We start from the raw sequence: 18,875 nt of genomic DNA, 5'->3' as shown, positions 1-18,875 counted from the left end.
GTTTGATCTAGAGTATGAGCTAAATATTTCCTGAATCAATAGAAAACCAATGAAAGCAGGATCAAAATTATGAATAAGAATTTTAAACAATTAGAAATCAAAGAAAAAACTAGTCTGAAGAATATAAAGTAAGCATTTAGAATTTCTATTGCATTGTTCTTTCTTCAACTATTAGCTTACTTATAATGTTTCTGCATCACCCAAACAAATTTTCATTCATAAAGTCTGAATGATGACTCAGAAAGGAAATCTGAGATTATCTACCCCTCCTTTTCAGATGATAATATTAAGGTTGTACAACTGCATTTGCGGTAGACTGAGGGATGGAAATTCAATCTCCAAACATACAATTCACAATCATTCTTTCTCAGTCAAAAATATTGATGGTAAGGCTACTAATGTTTCTGTCATCTACTCTTATAGGTTTGTAAAGGATAGAAGCACAAAGTAGGTTTCTTTGCATGGTCAAATTATCTTCATGTTGTAATCCAGCAAATATTTATTTGGTGGCTCTGCAATGTGTTAAAGTTCTTTTTGCATCAGTAAAACTTTAAATCGGTAAAACTACTTGCATAATAGATCCATTGATGCAATACAATGTAGTCAGTCCATAAAACACTTCTATTGACAGTTTATCCCACCGCTTACCTAAAATACTCATTCCTCTTGTCATCTAAAGCCTGCCCATCCTTCACTACCAAGGTCAGTTTTGTTAGGTGCCTAGGATATTGAAAATAACGGTTCTCTCGTTCTGGGTCACTTCTAACTTAAGCTGCATTATGAGCTTGAACTCTCTTTGTGTATAAAACAAGGGTTTATGTAGATGATTTCTAAGTTCCTTTCCTGTTTAGAAATTGTATGGGCCACAGAGCTCTTTGCCTTATCTTACCCTTTCTTTTCTGATTTCCTACAACATTCTAGACCTACTATCATATAACTTGGTGCTTGGAGGTTATATGTATGTATGTTTGTCTTTTTTTAGAAAAAAAAGATTGCAAATTCTTCAAGAAGATGCTGTACTTAATCTCCTTTAGTCTCTCTCTCACTTACCGATTAGTAATACCAAGACCACACTTGATACTTTCTGGTTCCTTTAATAAAGCCAACGTTTAAACACTAAAGCTTGGGAAACAATTAGGTGATGATTATTACTATTATTGTATAAAAGGAATCCATTGCTTTACTTCATTCATTGCAAAGTTCATTGCAAAATGATCCATTGCAAAGAACTGATATTTGAGAGATGTATGGAACTGTCAGAACTTTACGTAGCTTTTTCCAGGTAGACAGACTTGACCAGAGAAGGTTCCTAAATATGCCCATCATGCTTCTCTGCCTTCTGTCTTTTTTTTTTGCGGTACGCGGGCCTCTCACTGTTGTGGCCTCTCCCGCTGCGGAGCACAGGCTCTGGACGCGCAGGCTCAGCGGCCGTGACTCACGGGCCCAGCCGCTTTGCGGCACGTGGGAGCCTCCTGGACCGGGGCCCGAACCCGCATCCCCTGCAACAGCAGACGGACTCTCAACCACTGCGCCACCAGGGAAGCCCTGCCTTCTGTCTTTAAGAACTACATTTACACACACCTACCCTCCAGGAAATGAATAAACAAATTTGGACTACCAGTGCACACTCCTGCGGGAGGAAGAAAGAAGAAACCAGTTGGGAAAATGGCACTTTGATGACAAATGGTGTGTAAGAGTTCTTTTCTTTATACCATCTCTCCTTCCCCCACCAATTAATCTGGAACAGTCTCCTTGTTCTAAGTATGTCTTTCTTTCTTATCTCTTCCCCCACCTGAGCATAAGGCTCGAGAAATGATTTTTCATGTGCAGTCTGAATGGCACTTCAGAGTTACAGTCTCATTTGATCTGCCTAAGAACCTTGTGAAGGTTCTATAGAATTCTATAGAATTTAGCATCTAAATGGTGCAGAGTGAAGAAATTGAGCATTGAGGTGAATGAAAGTGATGGAGGTGGGTTCAGAATCTAGACTTTCTGAAACAAATTTCTTCAAGTAACTATATAAAACCAGGAGGCAAATAATAATAACATATTTCTCTACTTTTTGTATCCTAATTTTCTTTCTTTTTAATTTTAGTCCTTAAATTTCCTTTCTACTACACTGAGGTTGTTTAAATATTAAGTAATAAATAGAAGACACTAAACACTCCGAAGATAAAAGCTGAGGCATAGAGCAGTTTTCTTTTAAAAAAAACATTATATCCTTCATTATGTGAATAAAATGAATAGATGGATTATATACTGTAATGTGAACAATACCTTAATATAGGATATATGTGAATTACATTAATACAAACAGTTCTTAGATGGGTAAAATTCAGAGGGAGGGAGCTTATTTTTGAAATGTTAGGGCCAGTTTTCTCTCTTGCCTCTGTCTTGGTAAGTGGTTTTCATGGGGATTATGCCGGAACCAGTAGGAGAGTATGGTGAATCTCATTTCTTCCATATTCTTGACTTTGGCTTCTTGGAGTATCAGATTTTCTTTTTAAACACTCTGCAACAAATCAAGTACCACCAATTTAAATTTAAAGAATATATGCCAAATATTTCCCATAAAAATTTTTGTGATGTTATTACTGTGATCTGCAAACTGATCAACTTTGCCCTTTTCCTTTTCTTGTGAAAGCCTGCAGGTAGGTACCAATCCATTCCAATTAATATCTAATGATGATGATAAACTAAAGACAAAATCCCAGCTAACAGCTTCCATCTGTGGTTATGCATAAAATATCTGCTTCTGGCAAGTGACGCTATATGCAAATTTAAAAATTTCAGTGCTGCAGTAGTTACATAACGTATTCATATATACCTAAAATAGAGATTTTCCCCCTTTTCACCACCTTTCCTTTCTTTCATGTTCAGGAACTCTATAAACACAGTTAGAAATACATTTTCATCTTTATTTCTTTTTGTTAGTATGTTTCTTTTAAAATATTCTCTTGTCATGGTTGCCAATACCAATGAATGCGTAATATTTTGGCTCTCACATTAAAAAAAATATTTTGTAAAATATGTTCAATTTAACTAGTATTAATATTAAAAAATTGGCATTGCTTTTGGCATCACTGTAACATTCTTAAGGCTGGTGGCCATATGTAACTAGTGCTGTGTTCCCCTAGGACCTAATATTTAGCATATACTTGCTGCCTTAAGGCCTCTCTGTATTTGCTACCAGCAAAATTGTCCATCCTTATGAGTTACTGTACTCAGACTTAAAAATGGATGTAAGCAATATATTCCATATGCAGCTATACAGAGTATTAACTCCTGTATTTCAGAAAGGAAATTGTCTCATCCCCTTCATCTTTCTCCCTTTCTCTGTCTCTGTAGGAAGTTCCTGGTTGGTTTTAAGTTGTTCCAGTTTTGATGACCATATATTTATGTATTAGTCTAATATTAATTTCAAGACAGCATCAGCCTTAGGGAACCCTGTCCCTAAGAATGAATTGTAAAGTTAATAAATTAACGTGACATTAAATGGATGATTCTTGATGGTATGCAAGGGCTCAGAAGGAATGTTAGCAACTTAGGAAGTCTCAATGACAAAACCTCTTAAAGCCAACGTGCTCTTTATGAATGTATTACTGTGACTGTATGCTTGATGTCAAGAAGCATGTGTGATTTAAGAGTACAGCTCTGTTGTCTGCTAATAAGTATGCCATCTTACATGACTTGGAGCCAGGTAAACTCTAGAAATTAAAGAAAGAATAGATGTAAAAAGTGAGGAGAAAAAAAAAAAGTGAGGAGATCTCTTTTTAGGCATATAAGAACACATTATATAACCTCTACAGCACTTGATTTTTTTTTAAGTCAAGTGGGAGATAGGAAGATAAGATTCCATTATCTTTTGATGGGCCAGAACAAAGTAGTTTTGGGTTTTTTTTAAATATTCCTGTGGAAAAGTATGTGTTCCTCACATTTCATTAACTCCTGAAGCAGGTACTTTAATTTGTAAACCACGCAGGCTAATTCTTCTCTCACTTGCGGGATTCAATCACAAAACATAGTGAGAAAAGGAATTCTTAAGGTGTCTTTACATAGGTATTGTGCAGTGTTTGTGTTGACTTTTATTTTGTTCTTTTTAGATATTCACTGAGTTTAGCTGGGCTCTCTCCAATGTATTAGAATGATGGCTATTTCATGATCAGTAAATGGTCTAGGAGTAGAACATCTTGAGTTTTGAGAAGCATGGAAAAGCAGGGATGTTTATCCTTTGGGATAAGACACATAATGAGGAATCACACCGGGCAATTTTTTTAGTCTATGAGAACTCTGAGAGGAACAATTCTCACAGCCAGATAGATGTTGGGGGTAGCGATTCTCTGAATGTGGAGAGGGTGGCCCTGGATATAACTAATCAAGAATGAATGAATATAATGTTACAGGGATTAAACAAAAAGATATTGGAAAAAATAACATACCAGAGAAATGGTTTAGGCAATATACCTACTAACCTTCAGAAGGTAGAAATCAACCAATCATTTTGAACTAGGCAGAAGTGCTACTTTATTGGTGAACAGAACTCCACGTTCAATGTCTTATTAAGCTTTGTAGCAGACGCTTTTGGAAATACTGCCCAGTTACAGCCACAATTTCTTCATCCTGTTTCCTCCACAATGACCAACCTTGGCACCCATTTAGATCAGTACATCCCTTCTGCTTATAGTCTTGATTGATTAAAACAGAAGCCACTGAGAGTCTGACTGAGAATATGTACATAGAAGAGACTGTTGTTTTGGGTAACTAACACAGTAAAGTACAAGTACAGGAAGCATAAAATGACCATATTTTATCAGACATATGAACTAGAGAAGCCAAGAGGGAAAAATAAAGAAGGTACACAGAGAAGAACAGAGATGTGAAACCAAAGTCAAGATGGCATGGCAGTCCCTTATTTCAGCATGTTTCTGAGGCCTGCCTGAGTTCCTCCCTTGAGTTCCCATGAGACAGCCCTAATCTAAACCACTTCTGCATTATTTTCCCCATAAACTAGTTTATATAGGTCACTGATAGCTAAATCCTAAAGCTTAACTCAAGTATTTCATCTCTTAGGCAGTGAACTACTCACATTTTTACATTTCCTAATGAATTACATTATTTCTATTAATAAGTAGAGTCTGCAGAAGCAGACAATATCACTTAATTACATTCAAAGTGAGAAATCTATTACCTGTTATTAACAAACAGAGATGAAATGCAGCAAACAAAAAATTATTGTGGTTGTTGCTATGACTATTTACTTCCCTTTTATTACTGATTAATTTCAAAATTAAAGCTAATATAAATTACATTTAATTTTAATGCTTAGTATTAAATATTTAAAATACAAAAAAATCAAAATTATGATTTTAAGAAGACATATTTTTAATCTTATAAAGGAAGAAAAAAGTATGGATAATTAGATTCAGAAATTATTTATTCAGTGTGGTTAACCCATCATCACTTTGATGTGTAGAAGCACTGGAAAAGCTTGCTAAAAAAATGTAGAGTGTGGGAGTACAGGTTAACAATTCTGATACTGCTATAAATGAACACTGCAGTTGAACAATTAAATAAATGGATGGTGGGTGGTAAGATTCAGGTTTCTCACTGTTGAAGTGAGAATTTACAGGTAAGCAAGGAGAAAAAGAATGATTCATGTAGTGATGGAATCGAGTTGAAGACATCAGGAAAAGCTCATGTTTAGTTTAATATAGTTAGCTTAATAGCTTAAACACAGATGGTTACATACTGAAATACTTATAGATATGTGTATGTACACAGGTTAGTATAAACATATATATTTTCTTATTCTGTCAGCTGAGAGTACCTATAAAAAGTGAGACCCCAGATGTAATGAGCACACCTAGCACAGAGATCTTGGTGTATAATGCCATTCTGCAATAAAATAAAACATGGCACCTCAGAGAAATGGCTGATTCTACACTTGGGACAGGAAAAGTGAGCCCAAGAGCATCTCACACTGCCAGAAAGTAAGAAAGTGCTAAAACCGAATCCTTCTTAATAGAGACTATCAAAGGGGCTTAGAAGACAACTGAAAGAGCTCCCAATGGCCAACACTGGAATAATTTGATCAAACAGAATAAAGTCATATAAGATTATAGCCCAAAGTATAAAATAAATGTTCATGAATACATAGTGATATAAATAAATGGTTGAATAAAGTATTAAAATTGGAGAGAACAGACAAATCTCCCATGTATAACAATTCCAAATAATTTATGTAGATACTCTACCCTAAAAGGAGTTGTGGGCTTAAGGGTGTTGTGAGTATAGAAACTTCCTTCCAAAGAGTACAGTATGAAAAAGGGGAAAAAAGAGTAACGTAATAAACCTGATAAACACTGCCTCAGCCAGGTGATCAAGGTCAATATCAACAATCATAAAGCACGTTGATAGTATGTACCCTTGATCTGTGACGTAAATGGAAATTTATCTCTTCCATTTTCTTCCCCCAAACCCATAACCTTAATCTACTTATGGGAACAACATCAAATAAATCCCCAAACTGCCAATGTTGGTACACTGTACATAATACTTTACCAGTATGCCTTAAATTTGTGAAGGTCATCAAAAATAAAGAAAGTCTAAGAAACATTCACTGACAAGAGGAGCCTAAGGAGATGTGACTATTAAATGTAATAGGATCCTGGAACAGATGAAGGACATGAGGTTTGAAAGACTAAAGAAATCTGAATAAAGTATGAACTTAATAACAAGGCATCAACATTGGTTCATTAGTAGTAACAAACATATCATACTAATGTAAGATGTTAATAATAGGGGAAAAATATGTGAGGTGTATACAGAGACTTTCTGTACTATCTTCCCAATTTTTCTGTATACCTGAATCAACTGTTAAAAGATAAAGTCCATTTTTAGGGGAAAAAAGTAGATTCTGAGACCTCCCCAAAAGATTCTTATGTAAGAGGGCTGAAGTGGATTACTGATGATTCTGGTTCCTTATAATCACATTTGAAGGAACATTGCCCTAATGTGTGGTGTTTTTTCATGGTAGGAACAGTCTTGTTCATTGTTGTAGCTCCAAGCATCAGGTGTAAGTATGTATTAGGCAACCAGTAAATATAGTGTCTGCTGACTGTTGATTTAATTTGTCATTAGTAAATATATTTCAGTTACATCTCTGTTTAAGACAAAAACAGATAACTACCTTACTGTGATCATCACTGTTTCGCAAGCTTCTCTTTATAGTTTTCTTATCGTTTTCTTTTCCTATATGGCTGTTCATTTCAGGTACATCTCTATAATGCTCATGTATATTAAATTTTAATTTCTTCCCATAAACATTCGTGGAACTATTGATAACAGATTGATACAATTTGTCACATTTATACTATATACATTAATATAAAAATAAGAATATTTAATAGAGATCTAAATATAAAAATTGCTATTCAAGGAATCTGTATTCTCAGATTACGTCCCTTTCTTTTGAGGATACGTGTGGTCCAACATGTAATCCAGGATAACTTCTCCATCTTGAGATGCTTAACTTAATTCTATCTGCAAAGTCATTTTTGCCTTATAAGGTAACATTCACAGGTTCCAGAGATTAGGACATGGATATATTTTGTAATGCTATTATTCAGCCGCAATCAGTTATGAATCTGAAAATCCCTCCATAGTCTTTCTTGCTGATATCATGACATTATATCCTATCTCTTAACTTCAGATATCGCATCTTGGTTGAGAGCACCAACATCTTCATATTTTACCCTTTTCTCTCTTCCAAATTCTGCTCTCTCTACCCCAACTGCCTACTAATACATTGCTACAAAACTTATTTTATATCTTGTAAAATTCAACTAGCTAAAATCAAAGGCATCAATCATCCTTCAGATGTGCCCACCTACATAATTCAATGTTTTTCTTAGTTTTATTATAATCACAACCTACTTATGCTTCAAACCTTACCCATTTTTGGAATCACAATATATCCAATAAGGTATCCGTCAAGTATATCATTTCTGTAAATTCTATAATGTTCAATTTACATTATATCCAGTCCCCTGGCTTTAAATACCATCTGTATGCAGATGACTGTGAAATGTACACTTTCATCTCTCATGTTTCTCCAGAACTCCAAACTAGTAATCTAACTGCCTAGGCAATATCTCCATTTGAATGTCCAAGAAATGTGATGAGAAAACAGCTGTTTTTAGTTGCTGCCTAGGCATTTTACAGTACGACAACCCTGATTTACCCAGAGTTTGGATAGTTAAATAAGGACCTGAGCTTAGGATTCCCACCACACGTTCCTTTTTGTTTTTCTTGAGGCACCTTTTAAAATAACCTCTTAGAGGTGAGTCCACAAAAAGTTAGTGACCTCCACCCAAACATCTTATAAGTAATAGGTACTTGTTACCCTGCTCCCTCTCTCCTGCTCGATCGTGACTTGGGATGGAAGACTGCCCTTCCACTAGCTCGTTGGATGCCCCTAGCCCGTTTTCTGGAATCTGTAAGTAACAAATCTGGTGACTTGACTTCTTTTGTGTGGGTGTATTGAAACTGCACCTTCAATCAAAATGACCAAGGGGTTTTTACTTCCCAAAAGTGAGAGCTCAGAAGCTGAGGGAGCTGTCTGCCAGCCCTATGTGAGGGGCTTATGCCTCCTCATTTAAAAGTTATAATCTGCATAATCTTAATTTAATACACAAGTTATGCCCTTCCCCCTGCCCAACACACCAACTCAAAAGGAATTAAGATCTCACCACATTTTCATAAATGCTCTTCATCAGGTTAAGAAAGTTCAGGTTAAGAAAACCCTTTTATTCCTAATTTGTTGAGTGTTTTTATCACGTGTTTTGTCAAATACTCTTTTTGAATCTATTGGGTTAATCATGAAGCTTTTGTCCTTTATTATATTAATATTGTAACATTGATTGATTTTAGAGTGTTAAATCAACTTTGTATTCCTCAGAAAAATCCCACTTGGTCATGGTATAAAAACATTGTTATATGCTAATGGTTTGGTTTGCTAGTATTTTGTTGAGGATATTGGTATCGATATTAATAAAGAATATTGGTCTATAATTTTGTTTTCTCATGTTGTATTTTTCCAGTTTTAGTGTCAGATTAGTACTGGCCTCACAGAATAAGCTGAGATATCTTCTCTTTTCTTCCATGCTTTAAAGGAGTTTGGGAAGGATTGATATTAATTCCTCTTTAAAGTTTTGGTAGAATTCACTGGTTAAACCATCAGGTCCTGAACTTTTCTTTGTGGGAAAAATTTTAAATTACTAACTCAACATTTTTAATTATTATTGGCCCATTTAGACATTCTATGTATTCTCGAGTCAGTTATGGTAGTTTGCGTCCTTCTAAAAATTTGCTCATTTCATCTACATCAACTAATTTCTCAGTTGTTCACAGTATTTCTTTATAAGCCCTTTTATTTCTATAAGATCAGTAGTAATGGATCCCTTTCCTTCTCAATTTAACTTATTTGAGTCTTCTCTGGTTTTTAATTGGTCAGTATTGCTTCAAATCTGTCAACTCTATTGATTATTTTTTCAAAGAAATACATTTGATTTGATAGATTTTCTCTTCTGCATTCTTTTTATCTCTACTCTAAACTTTAGTATTTTCTTCTGTCTTCTTCTTTTACGTTTAGTTCGTTCTTTACAATGAATTTTTAAATTCCAAACCCAGCAACATTTGACACTGCATAACACTCCATCCTTTATACTATACTCCCTTTCTTAGCGTCTCCTACCCAACGTATCATTTATCTTTTTAATTATCTGGCCTCCCCTCCCCTTCTAATTCTATTTTCCTGGCTTATCTTCACATCCTGGAACTTTAAAAATTAGAGGTGTTCAAGGGTTGGTTGTAGCATCTTTTCTTTCACTTGTGGTGGATGCTTCTCAAATTCAGCATGGTAGGGCCCATTCTCTGGGAATATCTGTCAGAGAGCCCTTGTCTGTTAGAAGAGGATTCATTCAATGACTGGTCTACATAGGACTATAAAGTCCTGAAACCTTCCCTTAACTTTGAACAATTCTGAAATTCTGTTCTGGTTTCAGGTTCTCTGAGGCCTTTTATATTGCATCATAGTGCAACTTCTCTCACTGCCCTATCCTGACTCTTCTTTTTTTCATATTTTTTTGATCCTAAGAATACCCTCTAATAAACTGCCTACACGCTAATTCACATCACAGAGTTTGTTTCCTGTGAAACTCAAAGTGCAACATTATTGTATGCTCTCTCCATTGGTGATTTCATCTATATCAATAGTTTCCTTTCTCATCTATATGCTAACAATCATTAATTTCTATCTCTATCTCAGACCTCCTCCAAAAGCCAGACAATATATCTCACAGATGTCTCAAAATATTCACTTTAATACCTCATAGTCAGCTAAAAATAAACATACCACAAATGGAAGTCATGATTTCTGTTCTGAAACTTTATCCTCCTGCAGCCCTGCTTAGTTTAGCTGGAATATATTCTAAGAAAATCTTTGATTTAGACTTTTCCAAGATCTAGTGACATGTATAGGACTCAATACAGTCACCACAACACTGAAAAGATAAGTAGAGACCAGTAATTCTAACATAAGGCATTTTCCTAAGTACTTTACGTGTATTAACTCATTTACTTCTCACAACAACTCTATGAAATAAGTTTTATTATAATAATTTTTTATTTTTATAGAAAAGTACCATACAAAGAGTATATAAATTATTCAAGATCCTAATATCAAAACAAGGTTTTGTATATCAATAATATGTGTCCTAAAATCCCCATGCTAATTATTTTCTTACACTGCCTCATTGGTGCAACTGTTGGTTTGAGCTTTGAATGTATTTGGTTGAGATGGATGGGTAAAAGACACAGCTGTTCATATACATATGTGTTTGGTAAGAACCACAGTGGGCAGCAACATGTGATTTGACAGTGCTATCATTTTTTACATCTTTTGGGATTGTTGAAAAGAATATCAGCTTCCCATGACCAGAAGGGAAGAGTCCTGATCCTAGGGTGCCCAAAGTCTTCCTGAATAAGCTCATACTATGTTCCTTTCTGTTAGTATGTTTGGAGTAATACTACACAGAATATAAAACCTATCTAACTATCTAGCGTTTATCTGTATATCCTCATGTGTATATACCAGAATCAAAGCTTTATCCACACATCAGCTGAGCAAGCTAGAAGCCAAAACTTGATGTTAACTGAAATCTCTATATCTCTCTCACTCCTCCAATGTAATCAATGGTTGAGTCATATTATATTAAAAATGCTTCTAAAAGTTACTTGCTTCTCTGCATCCAAGGCATGACTCTTACCACTACCCCTATAAATGCCCTTAGGACAACCTTTACCTCTACCCTTGAAGTTAGCTTCTTACTCATGAATTCTGCAAGGACTCCATCCCTGGTCTCCCTCTATCTACTTTTGCCTTTCTAATCGCAGTAGCTTAGAGTAGTATTTTTTTTTTTTTTGTTAATACAAGTCTGATCGTGTCAATTTCCTGCTTAAAACCTTTCAGTAACTTTCTTTGCTCTTAAAAGAAAAACCAAAATCTATGATAAGACTTGCAAGGCTGCATATGCTGGTACTTCTTGCCTATCTTTTCAGTATCAACACTCAATTTTTACTCTTCTGCCCAACTTCTTTCAGGTCATTTGGTAGGCACTATGCCCTTTCCCACACCAGGACCATGTACATAATGCTTTTTCCCTGCAGGAAGTTCCCAACTCTGTATCTGAGTTAACTCATATTTCAGATTTCCATTCAATCAACAATTCCTTGAGAAGGCTTGTGTAACTTCCAGAAGTAAATCAGCGATCCCTATTACAAACTCTCATAGCACAGTGCTTTTTTTCCTTCATAGCTAAGTTGTCCAGTAGTTGACCATTAAATACTTTTAAAATTATGGCCTAACCACATACAAGAACAACACGAGAAAACACGCTTAAATATATTTTGGACATCTTTATGTATTATATTCACAAACAACTAAACCCTTTTTAAACTTTTATTCAATTTAATGACTTCCACTGGTTAAAACGTTTTATTTCAACTACACTTGGCTGGGTTCAAGGGGAAAAGCTAGCATCTCAATCAGTTTACAAAGACACCTCTGGATCCAAACTTTCTCTCCATAAAATCAGCCTTGTTAAAAATAAATCATTAATCATGTGAGAAATGTATTTCAGGCTTTAAAAATCTAAGAAAAAAACCAACCAATGAATGCATTGCCAAGATTCCGTTTGTTGATAGAATTGTTGGACATTTGATTTGTAAAGTATTTTATTTGAAACCAGTATACCTTCCCTACCTATGGAGGCAACTGTGGACTGAGACAAATGTATAAAGTAGTTATTAAAACCGAGGGAAAGGGACAAAGTGTTCATGGATCTGGGTACAGGAAAAGTCATTTAGCTGATATCCTAGATGAGGATCATTAAAGTCAGGGAATCAAAAAGTAAGTGGGACAGGAGTGTAAAAAAAAAAAAAAGATTGGTGAGACTGGCCTTTAAAAATGACTGAGTCAGGACCTTTGTCCTAAATTGGCTATCTCATATTTCCTATCTCATATTTCCTGGTTCCATAAGAACCAGGTCATGTTGCTAATGCCTGGGAGTAGGTTCTTTTTAAAGTGTCAGTCATATCATTCCCACCTGCCGTTTCCATTGCTGTTGCCTGGCATATCTTGAGCAAAATGTGAAGATTTTAAGGTGTGATTACATCTTATTCTTCTCTACATTCTAAACCATTTGTCTCCTCTTGAGAATAAAATATTCCTCAAATCCAGGAAAGAAAAAAGAAATAGTTTTCATTGAGCACCTGGAGTGCCCCAGGACAATATTTTCACATTTAATCCATGCAGCAATCCTGATGCTGGTGGTAACAATCTCCATTTCATAGGTTGGGAAACTGAGGGTCCAAAAGAATCAATGTCATTTCTACATCATAAGATTTCAGAGTTGAATCCATGTCTCATCCTCATGTCCACTTTGTCCCCATTATATCGTGTTAGTCATCTATTGCCTTCCAGGTCTCTTTACTGCCCCCTGCCGCTGTCAAAATGCAAGCCCATTTCTATTTATTTCACACAATCTAATTCATACTTTGACTAAAATTACTTCACAACAGTTGGTTGCCTAAAACAGGACATATTTATTTTAAACAGGTCCTGTCTCCTTGTGATCTGAAAGAGTCAAAGAATTCCACTTTACTGAAAACAAGCTTCAGACTGCAGATGAGCTGTGAGGGATTGGAAAGCCCTATTAGGATCAGCTGGTTGGCTTTGAAGGTAAAGCTCACTTAACCTCTTTTGAGGGTGACTGCAGGCTGAAAGGAGGTTCCTGCTTCCCAACAGGCTGAGCTGCTCTTTGGTGGAGAATGACCTGAGGGCGGGAGAGGCTGCAACTGCTCTAATTGCCTATTTCGGGCCTCTCCTGGCTATTGGCTAGCTGAGGTTCCTTCTTCACTGGCTTCTTCCAAAGGGCTTTAGAGTAATATTTTTATAGTTACAGAGCAGATATTTTTTCAGAAACAAAATAATTCCTAAAGTTAGGGTCCAGATATCTGCCTTTTTATCAAGCCCTTAATTTCATTTTGGTAGTGGTGGCCCAAGAATCATGCTTTGAGAAACACTAAGTTGCAGACGGTCCTTTCTGACTGTACACCTGCTGATGTGGGCTCTGTGCAGATTTCTCTGCATCTCTACCACTTTTTGCTAAACTTCCACCCACTTTCCTTTCCCCTCTTTCACCAACCCATTGATGTTATTTGAGTTAGTAATTTATCATTTATTTGTGAATTGTCATTTATGTTTTTCTGCTCTACAGATTACATATTTTTTTTCTGTCTCTGATGATACAGCTCTTGACAATAATGTAGTCAATAGGAGAGTAGATTTTCTTCATTAAAAGAAGTGTTACTCTTTTGGAAAAGCATATCATCATGCTATTAATACTGAGAGGGGTTCTAAAGTTGATATCAGCTGTCATATTAGGATGGCAAAGAAACAGAAAGCAAGTATGTTGGCCAAGAGAAGAGAAAAACAATTTTGGGGTGTGTGTGTGTGTGTGTGTGTGTGGTGGGGGGAAGTCAGGCTTGACCTTTATCAAGATGATGGATTGAAATGACCCAAAATGTTGACAGGCTGCTTATGCTGAGATGACCAGATACCACAGTCACCGAAGTAATTACAGCTCAGAAACAAGGCCAGTTGAAGTTAAGCCATTTGCCTAATAAAGGTGGAAAGGGAGGCAAGTTGTTGTATTTATTTTATCTTATATGGATCAATTTTGGCAGAATGGTTGAATTAGAGATAAATTATAGGTTCCCTCTTTTGTTAGCCAGGTTCCCAAATAACAACATTACTGTATATGGCATTTTAAAGATAATCTCTGAACAGATTCTCTCTCAAAACCTTTGGCTATAAACTCTCAGGAACATTACCTAATCTCATTTTTTCATGTATCACAATTATAAAAGTGTCTCTCAAACCTATATCTCAGGTCCTTATTCTTTTTTAGGATATAGCCCTGAATTCCCAACACAAATTCAAATGTCCCACAAAAAAATTATCATCTCCTCACAATAGCTCTCTCCACCACTTTTTCCTTGTTTCTTCCCTATTCAGCAAATTCTGGACTCTACCATCGGATTACTATTCTAAATGATAGATCTTATCTTGTGACTCTAAGTTTCAGTGGTTTACCAATATCTATAAAATAAATTATTAACTTTGTGCCCAGGTATTGAAAGCCACTTCTTACTTTTCTAAGTCTATTATAAAGCTCCCCTTTATATACTTTTAAATTCCTACAAATAGTTGTATTAGCTTAAATGATGGCCCCCTAAAAGATATGTCTACCTGGAACCTGTAAATGTGATCCTATTTGGAAGAGGCTATCCTAGATCGGGGTGGGCCCTAAATTCAATTACATGTGTCCTTACAAGAGAAGAGAAGGAGAGAAGACATAGAGGAGAAGGTCATGTGAAGATGGAGGGAGAGATTGAAGTTATCTAAGCCAAGAAACACCAGGAGTCATCAGAGGCTGGAAGAAGTAAGGAAGGATTCTCCCCTAAAGCCTCCCCAGGGAGTGTGGCCCTACTGACACCTTGATTTCAGACTCATGGCCTCTAGAACTGTGAGAGAATAAATGTCTCTTGTTTTAAGCCACCCAGTTTGTGGCACTGAGTTGTCGCAGTCCTAGGAAACGAACACAGTAGACTTAATCAAGTCTTCCTGAAGATGTCTGTTCCTGTGGTTTCCCTTGATGCTCACCATACCTCTCCACCTACTAAAATGATAGGTAGAATTTTTAAGCTCATATAACATGAGCGACACTGTTTTAAGACTTTCCATATATTAAATTCTTTAGGTATTTTATCAGCTCTATAAAATAGGTATTATTATGTCTACAAATAAGTAGGCATACAGTCTAGATGAGCTGAAGTTTAACAGAAGTAGTCTTACTCTAGAATCCATGCTCTCAATGCCTTCAAAAATGTCTAGGTCAAAGCTCAAAACATATCCCCTCTGTGAAATCTTTCTCTATTACTTGACTAAAGGAGATCTTTATGATTTCCTGTAGTTATTTTGGTAAGTACCACTCATGAAACATAGCATACACTATCTCACATAGACTTTATTTATTCACTCAGCTAGATTGTAAAATAAGTGACTATACCATATATATACGTACATATATACATATATACATATATGTATGTATATACATAAATTTTCTTCTACAGAGGCTGGCATAACATTTTTTTCTAGGTTCAAAATAAATAAATTATTGAATGAGTACATCTGGTAGAAGACAAATCGAATAACCATATTTAAAACAAGTTAAACAGAGCGTGAAACCATTTGTCTGAGGTTATTTAAAAAAAATAATACAGAAAGAGGCTGACCTTCAGATTTCTGAATCACCAAGGCATTATTCTCTAACCACTGGGTCTCCTCTTACTTTATCTAACAAACATACAATACAGAAATATGTTCAAAATATTTGGTTTTGGGTTCCCTGGTGGCGCAGTGGTTAAGAATCCCCCTTCAAAGGCAGGGGACACGGGTTCGAGCCCCGGGCCGGGAAGATCCCACATGACGCGGAGCAACAAAGCCCGTGCGCCACAACTACTGAGCCTGCACTCTAGAGCCTACGAGCCACAACTACTGAGCCCACGCACCACAACTACTGAAGCCCGCGTGCCTAGAGCCCGTGCTCCACAACAAGAGAAGCCACTGCAATGAGAAGCCCACGCACCGCAACGAAGAGTGGCCCCCGCTCGCCGCAACCAGAGGAAAGCCCACATGCAGCAACAAAGACCCACACAGCCAAAAATAAAATAAATAAAAATTTTTTAAAAATTGGTTTTAGTAACCTTTATTAACAATAATCTCCATATAGAAGAAATATAAAAAAAATTAAATCTGGTAAAAATGAGATTTTCAAAATCTTTTAAATAATGTAATAGGTGAAATGAAAATATTTGTTAATATAATTGGTTATTTGGTTTTATTTTCAAATTTAAATACAAGAATAATCTAAGAAAGTCAATGCTTTGGGAAAACCAAATCAAGATGCTAAATTCAGTAACATTTATTCTGTGCAGGGATGGAAAAAAATGACTCACCTCCCTCTTTCGTTTCTAGACTCAGTCATCCTTCTTGAACAGCAATTTGTGTGAAAGCAGAATCATCGCAAGAAAGATGAGAACCACAAAGTAAAGTATTATTTCATGAATTCTAGAGAAAGGTTTTTCCCAGCTCCAATTCTATAATCTATCAAATTTTGAAAGATGATAATATTGTATGTTTCAGTTCTAAGCTAATCAATACTACACCTATGGAAAAATATCTAAAATAAGCATGATTCTTATTTTTTTTTCTTTTAGAAATAATGGACATGAAGGAAAGACTTTAACAACACAATTTAAAAATCATTCATAAAGAAACAGTATTAACCATAAAATCTGAGTATACATGAAAAGCATAAAGCTAAATATTTTCCCCTAAGCTTTAGTTCCCCATCACTGAAGAAAAAAATTAATGGAAGTAAGGGCATAAGCAAGGAGGAATGAATAGATGTCACAACAAAGTGACCAAGTGAACACACATGCTTGTATCAGTGAGCAATGTTTCAGCTGCTAGTAACAGAATATGCAAATAGTAACACTTTCAATAAAGGTTTATTTGTTTATGCATAATATGAAATCTGAAGGTTGACAGCTACTGGTGATGGTTCCTCAGCTTAGCAATATCCAGAATCTCCATGATCCTCTTGGTTTTTTCCTATGTTTCTCATCTTAAAGAACAGGAGGCTTTAGTTATCTGTCTAAAAGAGTACAGAACAGATGAGTAAAAGACACTTTATCAGAAAAGCACAGAGCTTCTAGGAAGCCCCATTCAATTTGCTCCCTTTGACATTCTATTGGCCAGAGCTGTGTCAGACGGTCACCTCCAGGAACAAGGCCATGGAGGGTAGGAGTCGGATCATCCAAACATCCAAAATAGTATCTGCTACACGATCACAACGGGAAATGACAGTGATAAAATTGAGAATTTTATAATCATAGTCTGAGGATATGTTTTTCTTGGAAGATAATTTGATTCTATATATTTACTTAAAGAATTTGGAAGCGTTTGATAGTTGAAACTTCCTCGTGCAGTGATATCTGTAACTGCAGTCTGGGTTGTGCATCTTCCCTTTTTTGGAATCATTCTTCTTGGAATTATCCTCATGACTGAACCCTTTTCAACCTTTAGGTCCCATCATGGGATCCAAACACTTTGTGGCACAATGGTATTCTGAGATAATCCTGACCTACAGGAAAGGATGTCCAAGGCTCTCCTGAGAGCACAGACACCTAGACTTATGGTGCAGACTTAACCACCAAGGCCTAGATTATCTTGAGTGGGGTGGGACTTTGTCCTGGAAAAGTTTCTTGACGGACAGCTCTGCCCCAGTCCTCCCAATGGGGAATGGGAATGATATAGTGCTCTTTAAGGCAGTAACGAAGATAACTCAGTTCTTGACCAGACATCTAGAGTGATGCTACTGGAACAGAATGGCAGGAGCAATGGCTGTGGTATGGTGACTCAGTAGAAGCTGAGATGGTCTTGCTGCAAGGGGCACACCTGATGACTAATGCTACGATGAGCCTGGAGTGGTGGAGTCAGGACAGAATCTTTCATATGAGAAGCAGTGTGTCACACAGGCAAGAGAGGAGGTCACAGGATTAGCAGATGGAGTACTCGTTGTACTGTCCATCTTGCAGTTGTGGCTTATTTTACCTCTAAGTGTGATTGCGATATCTGTTAGCCTTAGGTCAATGAATCTGAGACCTGGAGTTAATGTTGAGGCGGGAGGGGTTAAGACTGAAGTGTGAGTCTGAACACTGGGACTTGTAATTCTCTTATGAAAGCTCCCTGAATGGTAGAAAACAAATCTGGTTCATAATATAGCCTATTAACTTTTAAATTAGGAATAATACTTGGATGACGTACATAATCACAAATCCAGTCAATAGAAACAACTATTTGATACAAAATGCGATGCCCTTTAAACAATCACTTATGGAAGGTTCAGTGGCTGAGTGACTGTGCTGGGTCCTTGGGGCAGTGTGCTTTTTCACGACAGTACTCATTCTGCTCGGGCAAAAATGGCTGTTCCTCAAACTCATGAGGGCGCTCCTGCCCTAGGGCCTATTGTCTACACCTGAAGCACTCTGCCCCCGATAGATGGCTTTTGCTGCTTCACATTACTCAAGTCTTTGCTCTTGTGTCACCTTCTAAATGAGGTGAACTATCTCCCTGAACTTCCACTTTGAAAACTACAATCTTCCCTCCCACACCCTGCTATTCC

At 36.4% G+C, this 18,875-nt stretch overlaps 1 long non-coding RNA gene across 1 annotated transcript in view; it reads left to right on the top strand.

Moving 5' to 3' along the window:
• Positions 1 to 16,729, top strand: part of LOC141275762 (uncharacterized) — a 56,494-nt gene extending 39,765 nt beyond the window's left edge. Inside the window, exons 2-4 of the long non-coding RNA XR_012324050.1 lie at positions 8,394 to 8,497; positions 13,178 to 13,300; positions 16,664 to 16,729. This is a non-coding gene — a long non-coding RNA (uncharacterized lncRNA). The remainder of the gene's footprint in view (positions 1 to 8,393; positions 8,498 to 13,177; positions 13,301 to 16,663) is intronic.
• The last annotated feature ends 2,146 nt before the right edge of the window (positions 16,730 to 18,875 follow it).

This window comes from Tursiops truncatus, chromosome 11 (assembly GCF_011762595.2).
Source record: "Tursiops truncatus isolate mTurTru1 chromosome 11, mTurTru1.mat.Y, whole genome shotgun sequence".
Taxonomy (NCBI): domain Eukaryota; kingdom Metazoa; phylum Chordata; class Mammalia; order Artiodactyla; family Delphinidae; genus Tursiops; species Tursiops truncatus.
This window is presented reverse-complemented; position numbering and strand designations above follow the sequence as displayed.